Genomic DNA, 17,351 nt, shown 5'->3' on the forward strand with positions numbered 1-17,351 from the left:
CCACTTACAAGTTGTTCTCCTATTTGAATCTCCTATGAAGAGTGGCATCATGGGCTCCTCAAAACAACTCTCAAATGATCTGAAAACAAAGATTATTCAACATAGTTGTTCAGGTGAAGGATACAAAAAGTTGTCTCAGAGATTTAAACTGTCAGTTTCCACTGTGCGGAACATAGTAAGGAAATGGAAGAACACAGGTACAGTTCTTGTTAAGCCCAGAAGTGTCAGGCCAAGAAAAATATCAGAAAGGCAGAGAAGAATGGTGAGAACAGTCAAGGACAATCCACAGACCACCTCCAAAGACCTGCAGCATCATCTTGCTGCAGATGGTGTCAATGTGCATCGGTCAACAATACAGCACACTTTGCACAAGGAGAAGCTGTATGGGAGAGTGATGCGAAAGAAGCCGTTTCTGCAAGCACGCCACAGAGTCACCTGAGGTATGCAAAAGCACATTTGGACAAGCCAGTTACATTTTGGAAGAAGGTCCTGTGGACTGATGAAACAAAGATTGAGTTGTTTGGTCATACAAAAAGGCTTTATGCATGCATGGAGGCAAAAAAACACGGCATTCCAAGAAAAGCACTTGCTACCCACAGTAAAATTTGGTGGAGGTTCCATCATGCTTTGGGGCTGTGTGGCCAATGCCGGCACCGGGAATCTTGTTAAAGCGGAGGGTCGCATGGATTCAACTCAGTATCAGCAGATTCTTGACAATAATGTGCAAGAATCAGTGACGAAGTTGAAGTTACGCAGGGGATGGATATTTCAGCAAGACAATGATCCAAAACACCGCTCCAAATCTACTCAGGCATTCATGCAGAGGAACAATTACAATGTTCTGGAATGGCCATCCCAGTGCCCAGACCTGAATATCATTGAACATCTGTGGGATGATTTGAAGCGGGCTGTCCATGCTCGGCGACCATCAAACTTAATTGAACTGCAATTGTTTTGTAAACAGGAATGGTTAAATATACCTTCATCAGGATCCACAAACTAATTAAAAGCTACAGGAAGCAACTAGAGGCTGTTATTTTTGCAAAAGGAGGATCTACAAAATATTAATGTCACTTTTATGTTGAGGTGCCCATACTTTTGCACCGGTCAAATTTTGTTTAAATGCGGATTGCACATTTTCTGTTAGTACAATAAACCTCATTTCAATCCAGAAATGTTACTGAGTCCATCAGTTATTAGATATATGAAACTGAAATAGCTGTTGCAAAAACCCAAATTGTTATAAAGAAAAAAGGTTAACATTAATAGGGGTGCCCAAACTTTTTCATATGACTGTAAATATTATAAATCTTATTAAAAAGATCCCTGTTTTCTCCAGTACATGTCACATGGATCATATCAGTGTCTGATCCGTGTGACACCCGTGCTACCGGCAAAAAACGGGCATGTCTGCGTGTAGGCTCATGAGAGGTGACACTGTGACAACACGACCGTGTCAGTACAGCGTAGAATAACATGGGTACGTGTTGTAATTTAATGTAAATCAATGGGAAAAACTTGATAATTAGCGAGTACCCGGAAATCATACTTTTTGTGCGAGTAGTGAATAGTACGGCTTTCAGGTTATTCGCTACTCAGCGAGTATTTCCCATTGACTTACATTGCGCCCGATACTCGTAACGAATATGCGAGTAGCGGACAGTACTCGCTAACAGCAGAGAGTACGAATAGTTAACTACTAGCTCAACACTAGTAACGAGTAAATTGGATGCTCGGACAAGCTCAACTTATGGATGGAGCAAAATTAGAACTAAAGATCTCTCAGTGATTAAGATATGCTTATATGGGGATTAGCTAAATCAATAGAACCCTTCCAGCAGCATAGTAAATACTTTTTTCATTATGTATGAACAAAACTGAATACAGCCTAATTTGGCTTTCTCATATCCACTGCAGACATGAAAGCGTGTGCAATTACGATTATGAAAACCCCAATATCCCTGCATCTGCAAATGACACATGAATGTGAAATTAAACATGAATGTGGTTCCGGTTTGGTTGCAGCATGTGCTGTTTAATGAAGTTTTTCTTAATCATGTGTGATTACTAATAGAAGAACATTCTAATTTTAACGTCTTTAGTTCCATTTTAAAAATTAATAAATTTATCAAAAAAGTGCTGTACATTATCTTACCCTAAACCCCAAACTGCTACTTTACAAAGTGCTTTGTACACTATGGGCTCTAATCATGGGAAATTAAAAAAAAAATGGCTGCATCATACTGGACTGTTAAAGAGAAGTTGCCAAAATTAAAAAGTGAGCAGGAAGTTCCTTGTATTACCAGTATTATGTGAAATATGAAGGTGGGTTTAGTGGTGTTAAAAATCTGTTGACAGATTCGCTTTAACACCTAATCTGAGAGCAGTGTAATGAAGGGGCAGAGATTCTGATTCCAGCGATGTGTCAATGGGCTGCTTCGTGAAGTTTTGATAAAAACATTGTTTAATTATCAGCAGATTATGATTACAGGACTACTTGGCCTGCTGCCAGGCAGTCCACCATATTAATGAGGAATTCATGTCACAATCACATTTTTCAACCTTTTCGTATAATGAAGAGGAATCCAATACTATTGTATCTAAGGTCACGTCATCAGGTAGTTTCCTGAGCATTCCATCGGAGGATCTCCGCAAGAGGGATTTAGAGAAAGAATTACGACGACACACGGCACTTGAACTCCATTCCATTACTTTAGCGGAGTACCATCGCTCTAAGCGCATACCTAGAGGACTGAGAGTCCAATTGAAACCAACCCTTTTTTCTGATAATGTGGAATATTGCGATCGCTTTGAGGCGATAATTAACAAGTGTTCGATGGACATTATTACCCTAACTATTGATTTTTTACAGAAAGAATTAAGCCAAGCTGCGGATAGCATCAGAGCGGCGGAGGACCAGTTGAAACAGACATTATCACCAGCAGATCTCTCCCTTCTCAAGAAAAAGACGGATGACACTATATCCGAATTTCGGAGGGACCTAGAGAACAGAAAAAGGAATAAATTCCTAAGAGATCAGGAAGATTATTCGAAAGGTGTTGTTTACAGATGGCGTGCTGGCGATTATTTCAATGGCAGACGACCAACAGGATTTGGGGGTTATTCATCTTCAGACAATTCGGATGTCGAATCACGACCTCAACGACAAGCCCCACCTCCTTTTTTAGGGCCACGACGACCCCAACCAAGAAGAAGGCAACAAGGAGGGGGCGGAGATCCCAATTGGCGTCCTCGAGGAGACAGAATTTGGACCAGATCTCAGGTAACACCAACTTGGTTATTAACATCTCGGCATACTCATTATCCCCTTCCGAATATGTAGTTCTACAAAGGGGTCTTTCCTTTTGCCCCACGCCCTCTTATGATCCTTTTATTATCGAACAAGAGCTACAACGGTTCTTTCGTGCCATCCGCCTTAAGACTCATTTTTTACAGAACGAGTCTGGGAGACCTAGAAATGACAATCCTATAACCGGTGAGGAGAAAATTTGTTTTTCTGTAAGGGGACTGAACCTTACGGTCCCAAGTAATTTCAAACCACCTCGTTGTTATCATCCGGTAGAGACTTATGTAGACCTGGTGTCCGCTGATATCAATGAGTTAAACAAAAGGATTCATACAGGCGATTTTCATATTAGGAATAACCTTACGGTTGACGAGAGTAGAGCCATCACGAGTCTCAAAAACAATACATCTATAGTCATCAAACCGGCTGATAAAGGCGGGGCTATTGTTATTTTAGACAAGAACTATTATGTCTCAGAAATACTTGGACAATTGGCTGTCAGGGATACATATGAACCCATTGATTCAGATCCCACTTCACACATTGCTTTGTTGATTAGACAGATTTCTAAGAGATATCTGGATCTAGGGATCATTGACCAAAAACTTCTAGAATTTTTGAATAATCCACATCCGGTTATACCGGTTTTTTATACCCTTCCTAAGGTGCACAAAAATCTTGCACACCCTCCAGGTAGGCCCATTGTCGCTTCGACAGATTCAGTGTTATCACCACTTGCGAAAACTGTGGAAAAAATCTTGTCTCCATTTGTCTCGATGACACCATCCTACATCAGAGATACATCACATTTTCTTGAAATTATTTCAGACTTACATCATGTTCCCCCTACTGCTCTTCTTGTGAGTCTTGACGTGAACAGCCTGTACACCAGCATCAACCATGAGGGTGGTGTACAGGCTGTCAGGTGGTTTCTTGATCACTATACCACCTTACCGGTGGGGAATAAAGAATTTTGTATGGAATTATTACAGGTCATTCTGGAGAAGAACTACTTTCTCTTCCAGGACCAGTTTTACTATCAGCGTAGGGGGACTGCCATGGGGTCTAACATGGCACCCCCCTACGCTAATATTTTCATGACGCATTTTGAGGAAAAGTTTGTTCACTCACATCCATTGATTATGAAACATGCTCTGATGTGGCGTCGTTACATCGATGATGTATTTCTTATTTGGGATGGAACTCAGGACTCTTTGACGGAATTTTTTTCTAATATCAACACCTGTATGGAAGGGCTAACCTTCACTATTCAGTTTGATATTCAACAAATTAATTTCTTAGACTGTCTAGTCATTAAACAACCTGATGGAATACTTAAGACCGACATCTACACAAAACCAACAGATAGGAACAGCCTATTATTATATAGTAGCAATCACCCGAAACATGTCAAAAACGCATTACCCATGTCCCAGCATCTAAGGGTCAACCGTTTGGTATCTGATGAGGACACGAGGATTTTAAGACGTCAGGAGATGTGTAACAAATTCCTAGAAAGAGGATATCCACCTACGATAGCCGCCTACTCTGAACGTAAATCTATCAATCAACGCCAAGCTGGGGAGCAGATCCCGTTTGTTAATACCTATCACCCCTTCTCTCCTATGCTGAAACGCATTGTGCTACAACATTGGCCTTTATTATCGACTGCCTATCCACAGATTAAAGAATTTAAAAACCCACCCTTATTTTGCTATAAACGGTCCAACAATTTAAAGAATCACTTAGTCCGTGCTGATATTGGCTCTGGCCTACGTAAAACTCGACAAACATTCTTAAATACCCAACAACAAGGCACATTTCCATGCCTGGGATGTGCGCAATGCTCAAATGTTACAAGGAGCGCCACCTTCACTCATCCCAGAACAGGAAAAGTATTTCCGATTAGAGGGTTGTTCACATGTAATAGCACTTATGTGATCTATCTCATAAAATGCCCTTGCGGTCTCGGGTATGTTGGCGAGACAGTCCAACATATCCGAGACCGCATAAATAAACATAAGTCGGATATCCGTTGTGGACGAGTTCTTTTGCCAGTTCCCCAACATTTTATATCTATGGGCCACTCAGTATCACAATTGCGTTTCCAGGTAATTGATCATGTGGACATAATTCGTCGAGGGGGTGATAGAATTAAACGTTTACGAGAGTTGGAAGCTAGGTGGATCTTTACACTAGACACGATGGAACCCCATGAGTTGAATCGTAGGTATGAGTCAGGAATGTATTAGGAGTGATTTTGCAGTATTTATTCAATTTTGGGATGACCTGTCTAAGAAATTCCTTAATATATAAGAAAAAAAATTTTCTGTGAAGTTTATGGTGACACTCCTCGTCAACCGTTGGGTATTCATAACTTTTATTGTAAACCATTGTTTTTGCCTCTGTGACATGTTATATCAATTTCTTTCTATACCTCTTATGGAATGCTTCAGGCTATCTGGATAACTGTGTGTTAGTGGTTTCGATTAACCATTTTGACCGTATATATTAGTTATGTTACTTGTGGGATAAGTGATACATTCTGAATAGATTTCGATTATATAGTTTTATTTATTAATATATCACTGATTACTCTATTTTCATTTTTTTCAGAATTACTGAATACATAGACCACTTAAGCACTATCACTTGCTCAGGAACTACTAGAATCACTGGAATATCACTGGAATAGCAATCCCATGTTCACACTTTTCTAATTATTAGCCGCACCGATATAGGAATTATGCCTTTTTCATTTAACTATGTCTCTATTATGACTGGAGAAGGTATTACGGCTCCCTGCTATTACGTATATCCGCTATCACATGACATTTGGAGCGGGGATTTCCCTATAGGTTTCGTAACATGTCTATCATTCCAAACACGTCACTTCCTTTGTTCCTGTGACGCCCACAGGAAGTGACGTTTCGCTGGATTTATCCATAGGTTACGTAACGTGTCTATCATTCCAAATACGTCACTTCCTCTATTCCTGTGACGCTCACAGGAAGTGACGTCACGTGGGATATCCCGGAGCATATCATTGGATGACGAGAGCGTCACTCCAATGATGTAATTTCTCCTTCAATTAGGGCGGTACCCGGGTGATTGGCTAGCAGTTATAAACCCCTCTCACAGCCATATGTTCACAGTGAAGTCCACGGAGCGGTTCCCCACACACATATGTCCACTTTGGTAAGTACCTTTGGAGATGCAGCTGGTCAACCAGATTCCCTTAGATCTTAAATCGTATTTTCCTTTCTTTTATGCAGTAACATAATCGTGAGGGCTTTCCTCTTTTGTTCAGTATTGTCCAATCCAACCTCATTTAAGGTAGGAAAAGACCTTGTAGTGTCTTATTCTGATAGACATCAGTGACTACTCTTATAATAGTGTTTTTCTTATAATTATCCTCTTACAGATATCCAATTTATAGGACGATATTCTGAATATATGCTATTGAATGGTCCTATAGGCAGCTGATTTTTACATCTGTTTTCATACCGTAATGGTAGGTGATATTTTGTTTAGACAATAGTCCTTCAACAATTCCATATTATAAATTTTCCTCTTTTTAATAGATGAACTGATCGGCCTAAACACGTGGTAAGGTCATTTCCCCGTGAAACTATTAAGACGTCAGATAGAAATATTAAAAAAACCCTTATTCAAAGAACGCTTTTTCATTATAACAGGTAAATTACCCGTAGTGAGGATATGATGTCTTATACATGATTTGTGGATTTTTTATGAGGAACACAAGTCCTTGTGCTAAAAAGTATAGACAAGGTCTTTTTTCTACAATATCAGGTCTGTTCTGAATCGGTGGATCCATAAAGGAGGATCTTACAAAGGAAGATCATAATTTTACCCTGCATCTCCATAGGTACATTAGGTTATCTTTGAGATTGGCTTATGCCCCTGTACTTATCCTTTTCGGTTTGTTGTCTATATACACAAATTTTCACGTTCGTTCACAGCACTATTCTTCTCCATGGCTATAAGGGTAGTTTATTTTTCTTATTAATCTTACTTTCTATTTTGTATCATTACTATCATATGACAAATTCTCTGTATATGATAATTATTTTTTTCTTGGTTATAGATAAGTCCTTTCTGAGGAAGACCGAATTAGGTCGAAAACGTTTATTTATGGACTTTTTCTCTGAATAAAAAATTCTATTTGAACATCACTACTGCTTAAGTCTCTTATTGGGGTTACTAAGAGTGCCGGAGTTCTTTCCTACACCATATTAATGAGCTCTGTATAACTGCTAGATCTGCAGCAGAGAAAACATTGATTTTATCAAAATGACAGCAAACAGCTCAGTAAGTGGCACATCGCAGAGAAACACCCCCAAAAACAGAATGTTTCCACCTCCATGCTTGACAGTGGGGAAGGTGTTCTTTGGGGCATAGATAGTGATGGGCGATCCCCCCGATGGTCGGGATTGAGGAGACTCGCCCGATCGTTTTGTAAAGTTCGGAATCGAGATAACACGGTCTTGCATCCAATCACCGATCTCGGGCTTTACAGTTATGGGATGGGGCGGGCTGTAAAATAAAGAATATAGTTAATAATAAACATTGTCATTATACTTACAGGTCCAGCGACACGTCCTGCAGACTGTCTCCCGCCGCTTCTGCTTCCAAGTCCTATCATAGTTGTGCCCTCCCGGTAACCACCGCTGACTAAAAAGGACCTTCTGTGATGTCATAGCCATGTGACTAGTAAGTGTGAATTTTGTATTACCTCGTTGGTTACAGACTGGTCAAATGGCTATGATGTCATGCAAGGTCCTGTACTGTCAGTGGATAGGGATGGGCGAGCATGCTCACCGGTACTCGGTGCTCACCTCACTCATCTCCGTACTCTATATATTCAGCGAGCGCAGAGTACCGGCGAGATGGTTGAGCACATGCTCGGCTCCCCTTCCCTGCATGTTGGCGCTCTTTACAGAGTTAGTCCACATACAGGGATTGGCTGCCACACATTGTAATGCCACAGCCGGTGAATAGTGGTGCCGGGAATCATGTGATGAGAGATCACCGTTGCTATACTAACCCACTCGTTAGATTACTATGGCAACAGTGGCAGCGGTGACGTCACCGCTTACCAACCCACAATCTCTGCTCACTCACTCATTGAGTGATTAGACAGCACGGGAGCAGAAGCGTTCTTCCTCCCCACCGTGCTTTCTGATGTAGCAGAGCTAGATCGGTGACAGAAGACAGAAGACCGGGATCATGGAGGGGTGAGAGGGAGTAATAAAGATGGAGTCTCTAAGTGTGTCTGTGTATTTATTTCTAATAAAGGTATTTTTTCTCTGTGTGGTGTCTTTTTTTTTTTAAACTTTTATTGGAGGCTCTTAATGGCTGGGACAAACTTGGCCTGACATCAAGAATCTCGGGCGTAATATCAGGTGGTAAAACAAAGCTGGTATTAACCCCTTATTACCAGGGAGAAAAAAAAATGGATTTTCCATTGCCTGTGAAGGTAACAGCAAGCAGTGGGGGTTAGCAGCCAGTAGCTGCCTGGATTACCCTTAGGCCCGTTTCACACGTCAGTGATTCTGGGACGTTTGTGCTTTTATTTCTACGTACCAGAATCACTGACATACGCAGACCCATTATAATGAATGGGTCTGCTCACACATCAGTGATTTTTCACTGAACGTGTCTCCGTGCGGCGTACCCCCGTATCCAGGATTGCCGCACGGAGACATGTCCATTTTTTTCTGGCATCACTGATGTCCCACGGACCACGCAGTGGTGTGATCCGTGAAACACGTGCCAGAAAAAAGCGTGCATATAAAATAAAAATCATCTTTACTCACCCGGCTTCAGCCGCGCTCTGTGCAGCCTGTTCTGTTTGCTGCTTCTGAGCCGGCTCATTGCTGTCGTGCATATTCATGAATGCACGACACAGCTGACCCGGAAGCAGCTGCTGCGGGGGTCAGCGCTGGCCGGATGCTGCACCGTGGGAGCGTTCACCACCATGGAGAGCGGGAGCGGGCACAGGTGAGTTGATCTTTATGTGCAATCACGGACCACGGAGAACGGAGCCCGGATTGCACATAGACAACCCACGTGTGCCGTGAATCACGGAACACGGAGGGACATGTGCGTGTTTTACACGTCAGTGAAGAACGTCTGTGTTTTTCACTGCCGTGTGAAACGGGCCTTTGCTAGCAATAGAAAGTGCAGCGGGAGCCCACACTTTTTTTTTTTTAATTATTTTTTTAAATAATAAAAAAAAAAAAAAAAAAAGGGCTTCCCTGTATTTTGATTGCCAGCCAAGGTAAAACCAGGCAGATGGGGGTGGCAGCCTGTAGCCGTCCACTTTGTGCGCTACATCTTTTTAAATTATTTATTTTTATACAACTATATATTGTGTATGTGTGTGCGTGTATATGTAATTATATATACACACAGTACAGTACATGTAATATATACACACACACACACTCGTATAATATATAATATATATATATATATATATATATATATATACATACATATACACACATATACACATATATACACACACATATATACACACAGTACAGACCAAACAGAAAAGTTTGGACACACATTCTCATCTCTAGAACAACTGTTAAGAGGAGACTTTGTGCAGCGGGCCTTCATGGTAAAATAGCTGCTAGGAAACCACTGCTAAGGACAGGCAACAAGCAGAAGAGACTTGTTTGGGCTAAAAGTTTGGACACACCTTCTCATTCAAAGAGTTTTCTTTATTTTCATGACTCTGAAAATTGCAGATTCACATTGAAGGCATCAAAACTATGAATGAAAACATGTGGAATGAAATACTTAAAAAGTGTGAAACAACTGAAAATATGTCTTATATTCTAGGTACTTCAAAGTAGCCACCTTTTCCTTTGATTACTGCTTTGCACACTCTCGGCATTCTCTTGATGAGCTTCAAGAGGTAGTCACCGGAAATGGTTTTCACTTCACAGGTGTGCCCTGTCAGGTTTAATAAGTGGGATTTCTTGCCTTATAAATGGGGTTGGGTCCATCAGTTGTGTTGTGCAGAAGTCTGGTGGATACATAGCTGATAGTCCTACTGAATAGACTGTTAGCTGCTTTTTTCTTGCCATAATACAAATTCTAAGTAAAGAAAAACGAGTGTCCATCATTACTTTAAGAAATGAAGGTCAGTCAGTTTGATAAATTGGGAAAACTTTGAAAGTGTGCCCAATTGCAGTGGCAAAAACCATCAAACGCTACAAAGAAACTGGCTCAAATAAGGACCGCCCCAGGAAAAGAAGACCAAGAGTCACCTCTTCTGCGGAGGATAAGTTTATCCGAGTCACCAGCCTCAGAAAACGCAGGTTAACAAAAGCTCAGATTAGAGACCAGGTTAATACCACACAGAGTTCTAGCAGCAGAAACATCTCTAGAACAACTGTTAAGAGGAGACTTTGTGCAGCAGGCCTTCATGGTAAAATAGCTGCTAGGAAACCACTGCTAAGGACAGGCAAAAAGCAGAAGAGACTTGTTTGGGCTAAAGAACACAAGGAATGGACATTAGACCAGTAGAAATCTGTGCCAGACCTGAACCCAATCGAGATGGTTTGGGGTGAGCTGGACCGCAGAGTGAAGGCTAAAGGGCCAACAAGTGCTAAGCATTTCTGGGAACTCCTTCAAGACTGTTGAAAGACCATTTCCGGTGACTACCTCTTGAAGCTCATCAAGACAATGCTAAGAGTGTGCAAAGCAGTAATCAAAGCAAAAGGTGGCTACTTTGAAGAACCTAGAATCAGGGGCGTAACTACCGCGGTCGCAGGGGTCGCGATTGCGACCGGGCCCGCAGGTTAGGGGCCCGCGCTGCAGATCAGCAGCAGCTCCTGTCAGTGAGAGCGGTTCCTGCATTTTCAGTAGAAGCGGCCGGGCAGCGTGAGCTCTGCCCCCTCCAGTCTCTGCACGTGAGTACTGTACACTGTGCTGCCGGCCTCTGCAGGAGATATAACAGGTGAGGGCAGCAGCGCAGGCTGTATATACTCTGCTTCCCTTCCATCGCTCTGTGCAGTCACCGACAGCGTCTGATTGTTTATTAACTGATGTGCGATCATGTGGAGAGGGGTGGGCTGTGGCAGGAAAGTGCATCTGACCTTCTTTACGTTCTATGTTATCTTAATGTAATAATGTATGCTGCTTTGGACACTTTGGGATTTGGGGGGGATGAGGCTGATCAGGTGATTGGGGCCAGCCCACAGAATCAGGCACAATGTGAGCAGAGGGGAGGGAGTGTTTGCAGCAGTTTGATGAAAGCCGCACAGCCAGGTCCTGTATCTAAATCCAGCTAAATTACTGTGCACTGCTCTGCTACATACACAGATGCCCTTGTGCACATGTGGCTTTTTTCATGCGTTTTTCCTTGCTTTTTTAATCTATAAAAGCAAGGAAAAATCATCTCAGCAAAGTCTGAGAATCCTCACTTGCTGTGCCCACGCTGTTTTTTGCAGTTTTTGTTGCTGAAAATAGAAGCAGCGTGTCAGTTGTTTCTGCATTTTTTCCTGCTTTTTAACCAATTGACTTCAATGGAGTCAGTGAAAAATGCAGGAAAAAACGCATGTGTAATGCCCACGTTGAATATTTGTATGTTATATGCTTTTTTTGATGTCACTGGGGCTCCCTGCAGCCATTTCCTTATCTCAGTCTTTACTGCAGGACATTGCTTCTGGGAAGTCCGGTGATATCACAAGGTGAATCGAGTTCATGCCTGCAGATCACCGGGGTTTCCTGCAGATCCGCCGCCATGAACTCAGTTCACCTTGTGATGTCACCAGAGTTTCCTGCATCTAGGCCTCATGGTCTTTACCACGGGACCTTGTTGCAGGGAACTCTGGTGACGGAGGTGCCCTGGTTTGTGAGGCGATCCATACCTCAGTTATCCAGGGTCATCATGGTGATGACCCAGGGTTGCCATGGCAGTGATCGGATCCCTGTGATTGCACTACAGGGACCCGATCGCCAGAGAGGGGTAAGCGATGCCTCTCCCTGCCTTCTGAACGTAGCAATCACATTGATTGCAGCATTTAGAGGGTTAAACTGCCGAGAGCGGCGCGGGTACTGCTCCTGGCAGCGAGAGCCAGGACCTGGCGACCGCGGGGGTACAGCGCTTGAACCCCCATGATCGCCATGACTAAAAAACGCTCAAAAAGAAGTAGGTGAAAAAACACGCAAACGCAATAAAAAATGCTAAATTTTTTCAGTTGCTTTTTTTTGTTCCAAACATGCGTTTTTATGTGCAGATTTTCTGCACATAAAAACGCAATGTGAGCACATGGCCTAAAGTAGATTTGATGCAGTATGTCCTGGGAGGGTGCTTTAACTTTACAATACGTGAGCTGACTTCAGCAGCCTATAGTTGGTGGTTGGGGTGAGGAGAGCAGGCAGGGGAGTAACGATCACAAACGTAGAGAAACGTAGAGATTGTTTCCAGGCCCAAAGGTACAGGGGACCAGCCAACCCCAGCTCCTACTTCAGCTGGAAGAGCGTCTGAGGGCGCACATCCAGCTGAAATGCATCACAGCACATTGACCCGCTGGGTCCCTGCACTGCTATACCCGCTGCCGGGCAAACAGTGGCTGGCAGCTGACGTCCATACCGTGACTGGGGGCAGAGCATGGTAGTACCGTCATGCTCTATAGGACACACTCTGATGTCAACTGCAGGCCACTCCGTGCTCGCTACAGAGGACACTTGGTGATGTGGGAGCAGAGGCAAGATGAGTAGAATTTTTTTAAAGCTATTTATATTTTTTTAATTATGCATTAGAGACAGGACAGGATTTAAAACGCTACAGGTGCCCATTCATCTGACCAACGTCCGGAGGGGGGCCCAGGTCCAACTTTCGCACCGGGGCCCATCACACTCTAGTTACGCCACTGCCTAGAATATAAGACATATTTTCAGTTGTTTCACACTTTTTTAAGTATTTGATTCCACATGTGTTAATTCATAGTTTTGATGCCTTCAATGTGAATCTACAATTTTCAGAGTCATGAAAATAAAGAAAACTCTTGGAATGAGGTGTGTCCAAACTTTTGGTCTGTACTGTATATATACACACACCGCTCTGGCAAAAATTAAGAGACCACTGCAACATTTACAGTTTTTTTGATTTTTCTCTTTACAGGTATAAAACTATACCTGTAAAGAGAAAAATCAAAAAAAACCTGAAAATTTTGCAGTGGTTCTTTTATTCCATAAACTACTGACAACATGTCTCCGAATTTCCAAGCAATACATTTTGTATTTATTTTCTGAAAATACTAGTTTATAGAATAAAAGAAAAATTTACATTTTACTCAAAAATATACCTATAAAGAGAAAAATCAGAAAAACTGAAAAAATTATAGACTGCTCATGTCAGTGGGAAAACTTACAAAATCAGCAAGGGATCAAATAATTATTTCCTTCACTGTATGTTACATTAAGGCTGCTTTCACACTACGTTTTTTTAACATGCGTCATGAGCGTTTTTTTAACGCAAAAACGGATCCAGTGTAAATGCGTTTTTCGTTCAATGCATTTGCAATGGACTCGCGTCAACATGCGTTCACATGCGTTTGCGTGCGTTATAGAGAGGATCCAGCGACTTGCAGTTTTTTAACTTTTTTCAAAAACGCTACTTGTAGCGTTTTTGAGCTGCGCCCAAATACTGCGAAATCGCTGGATCCTGACTAAACAGCATGCAAACGCATGTGAGCGCTGGCATGCTGATAGACAGGATCCTGCTTGCTCTACTGAGCATGCCCAGAAACCAGCCTGGCCTGATCAGTCCCTCTCTCCCCCCCTCCCTCTCTCCCCCATCCCCTCTCTCTCCTGCCTCTCTCCCCCGCCTGAGAGCGGCGGATGCTCGTAACCAAGGTAAATATCGGGTAACCAAGCAAAGCGCTTCTTAGTTACCCGATGTTTACCTTGGTTACAAGTGCAGGGAGCCGGCTCCTAGCAGCTGCGGGCTCGTAACCAAGGCAAATATCGGGTATTCAAGAAAAGCACTTCACTTAGTTACCCGATATTTACCTTGGTTACAGCTTACCGCAGCTGTCAGATGCCGGCTTCCAGTCTATCACGTTCAGTTCCCCTCACTCCCGATCACATGACTTCAATGCCCACCCATAAACTTCAAGTGACAGGATCCTGCAAAATAACACATGCGTTTGCATGCGGCTTTCTTTGCAAAGAAGGGAATTTTGTTTACTTACCGTAAATTCCTTTTCTTCTAGCTCCAATTGGGAGACCCAGACAATTGGGTGTATAGCTCATGCCTCCGGAGGCCACACAAAGTATTACACTAAAAGTGTAAAGCCCCTCCCCTTCTGCCTATACACCCCCCGTGCATCACGGGTTCCTCAGTTTTAGTGCAAAAGCAAGAAGGAGGAAAGCAAATAAATTGGTTTAAAGTAACTTCAATCCGAAGAATCTCGGAGAACTGAAACCATTCAACATGAACAACATGTGTACACGAAAAAACAACAGGGCGGGTGCTGGGTCTCCCAATTGGAGCTAGAAGAAAAGGAATTTACGGTAAGTAAACAAAATTCCCTTCTTCTTTGTCGCTCCATTGGGAGACCCAGACAATTGGGACGTCCCAAAGCAGTCCCTGGGTGGGTAAAATAATACCTCATAATAGAGCCGTAAAACGGCCCGTTCCTACAGGTGGGCAACCGCCGCCTGAAGGACTCGTCTACCTAGGCTGGCATCCGCCGAAGCATAGGCATGCACCTGATAGTGTTTGGTGAAAGTGTGCAGGCTCGACCAGGTAGCCGCCTGGCACACCTGCTGAGCTGTCGCCTGGTGTCGTAAAGCCCAGGACGCACCGACGGCTCTGGTAGAATGGGCCTTTAGCCCTGAGGGAACCGGAAGCCCAGAAGAACGGTAGGCTTCAAGAATTGGTTCCTTGATCCACCGAGCCAGGGTGGATTTGGAAGCCTGTAACCCCTTACGCTGACCAGCGACAAGGACAAAGAGTGCATCCGAGCGGCGCAGAGGCGCCGTACGGGAAATGTAGATTCTGAGTGCTCTCACCAGATCTAACAAATGCAAATCCCTTTCACATTGATGAACTGGATGAGGACAAAAAGAAGGCAAGGAGATATCCTGATTGAGATGAAAGGTGGATACCACCTTAGGAAGGAATTCCGGAACCGGGCGCAGCACTACCTTGTCCTGGTGAAACACCAGGAAAGGGGCTTTGCATGACAGCGCTGCTAGCTCAGACACTCTCCGAAGTGAGGTGACTGCTACTCGGAAGACCACTTTCTGCGAAAGGCGAGAAAGAGAAATATCTTTCAAAGGTTCAAAGGGTGCCTTCTGAAGGGCCAGCAGAACCCTGTTCAGATCCCAGGGTTCTAACGGCCGCCTGTAAGGAGGAACAATGTGACAAACCCCTTGCAGGAACGTGCGTACCTGAGAAAGCCTGGCAAGACGCTTCTGAAAGAACACAGAGAGCGCTGAGACTTGTCCCTTAAGGGAGCCGAGCGACAAACCTTTTTCCAATCCTGATTGAAGAAAGGAAAGGAAAGTGGGCAAGGCAAATGGCCAGGGAGAAAATCCCTGATCAGAGCACCAAGAAAGGAATATCTTCCACGTCCTGTGGTAGATCTTGGCAGACGTTGGTTTCCTGGCCTGTCTCATAGTGGCAATGACCTCTTGAGACAACCCTGAAGACGCTAGGATCCAGGACTCAATGGCCACACAGTCAGGTTGAGGGCCGCAGAATTCAGATGGAAAAACGGCCCTTGAGACAGCAAGTCTGGACGGTCTGGCAGTGCCCGCGGTTGGCCCACCGTGAGATGCCACAGATCCGGGTACCACGACCTCCTTGGCGAGTCTGGAGCGACGAGAATGGCGTGGCGGCAGTCTGACCTGATCTTGCGTATCACTCTGGGCAACAGTGCCAGAGGTGGGAACACATAAGGGAGTTGAAACTGCGACCAATCTTGAACTAAGGCGTCTGCCGCCAGAGCTCTGTGATCGTGAGATCGTGCCATGAATGCCGTTCGTCTAAGTAAGGAATCACCGAGTGTCCCTGAGAGTGAAGGACCGCCACTACTGTAGCCATGACCTTGGTGAAGACCCGTGGGGCTGTCGCCAGGCCGAACGGCAGTGCCACGAACTGAAGGTGTTCGTCTGCTATGGCGAAACGCAGGAAGCGCTGATGCTCTGGAGCAATCGGTACGTGAAGATACGCATCTTTGATATCGACCGATGCAAGGAAGTCTCCCTGGGACATTGAGGCGATGACGGAGCGAAGGGATTCCATCCGGAACCGCCTGGTCTTTACGTGTTTGTTGAGCAGTTTTAGGTCCAGGACAGGACGGAAGGACCCGTCTTTCTTTGGAACCACAAACAGGTTTGAGTAAAAACCGTGACCCTGTTGCTGAAGAGGAACCGGGATCACCACTCCTTCCGCCTTTAGAGTGTCCACCGCCTGCAGAAGAGCATCGGCTCGCTCGGGAGGCGGAGATGTTCTGAAGAATCGAGTCGGAGGACGAGAGCTGAACTCTATCCTGTAACCGTGAGACAGAATGTCTCTCACCCAACGGTCTTTTACCTGTGGCAGCCAGGTGTCGCAAAAGCGGGAGAGCCTGCCACCGACCGAGGATGCGGTGTGAGGAGACTGAAAGTCATGAGGAGGCCGCTTTGGTAGCGGCACCTCCAGCGGTCTTTTTAGGACGTGACTTAGACCGCCATGAATCGGCTTTTGTCTGATCCTTCTGAGGCCTTTTGGACGAGGAGAATTGGGACCTGCCCGCGCCCCGAAAGGACCGAAACCTCGACTGTCCCCTCCTCTGTTGGGGTATGTTTGGTTTGGCCTGGGGTAAGGATGTATCCTTTCCCTTGGATTGCTTGATTATTTCATCCAATCGCTCACCAAACAAACGGTCACCAGAAAATGGCAAACTGGTTAAGCACTTTTTGGAAGCCGAATCTGCCTTCCATTCCCGTAGCCACAATGCCCTGCGTATTGCCACCGAATTGTCGGCTGCAACCGCCGTACGGCTCG

Source organism: Anomaloglossus baeobatrachus, chromosome 4 (assembly GCF_048569485.1).
Source record: "Anomaloglossus baeobatrachus isolate aAnoBae1 chromosome 4, aAnoBae1.hap1, whole genome shotgun sequence".
Classification (NCBI taxonomy): domain Eukaryota; kingdom Metazoa; phylum Chordata; class Amphibia; order Anura; family Aromobatidae; genus Anomaloglossus; species Anomaloglossus baeobatrachus.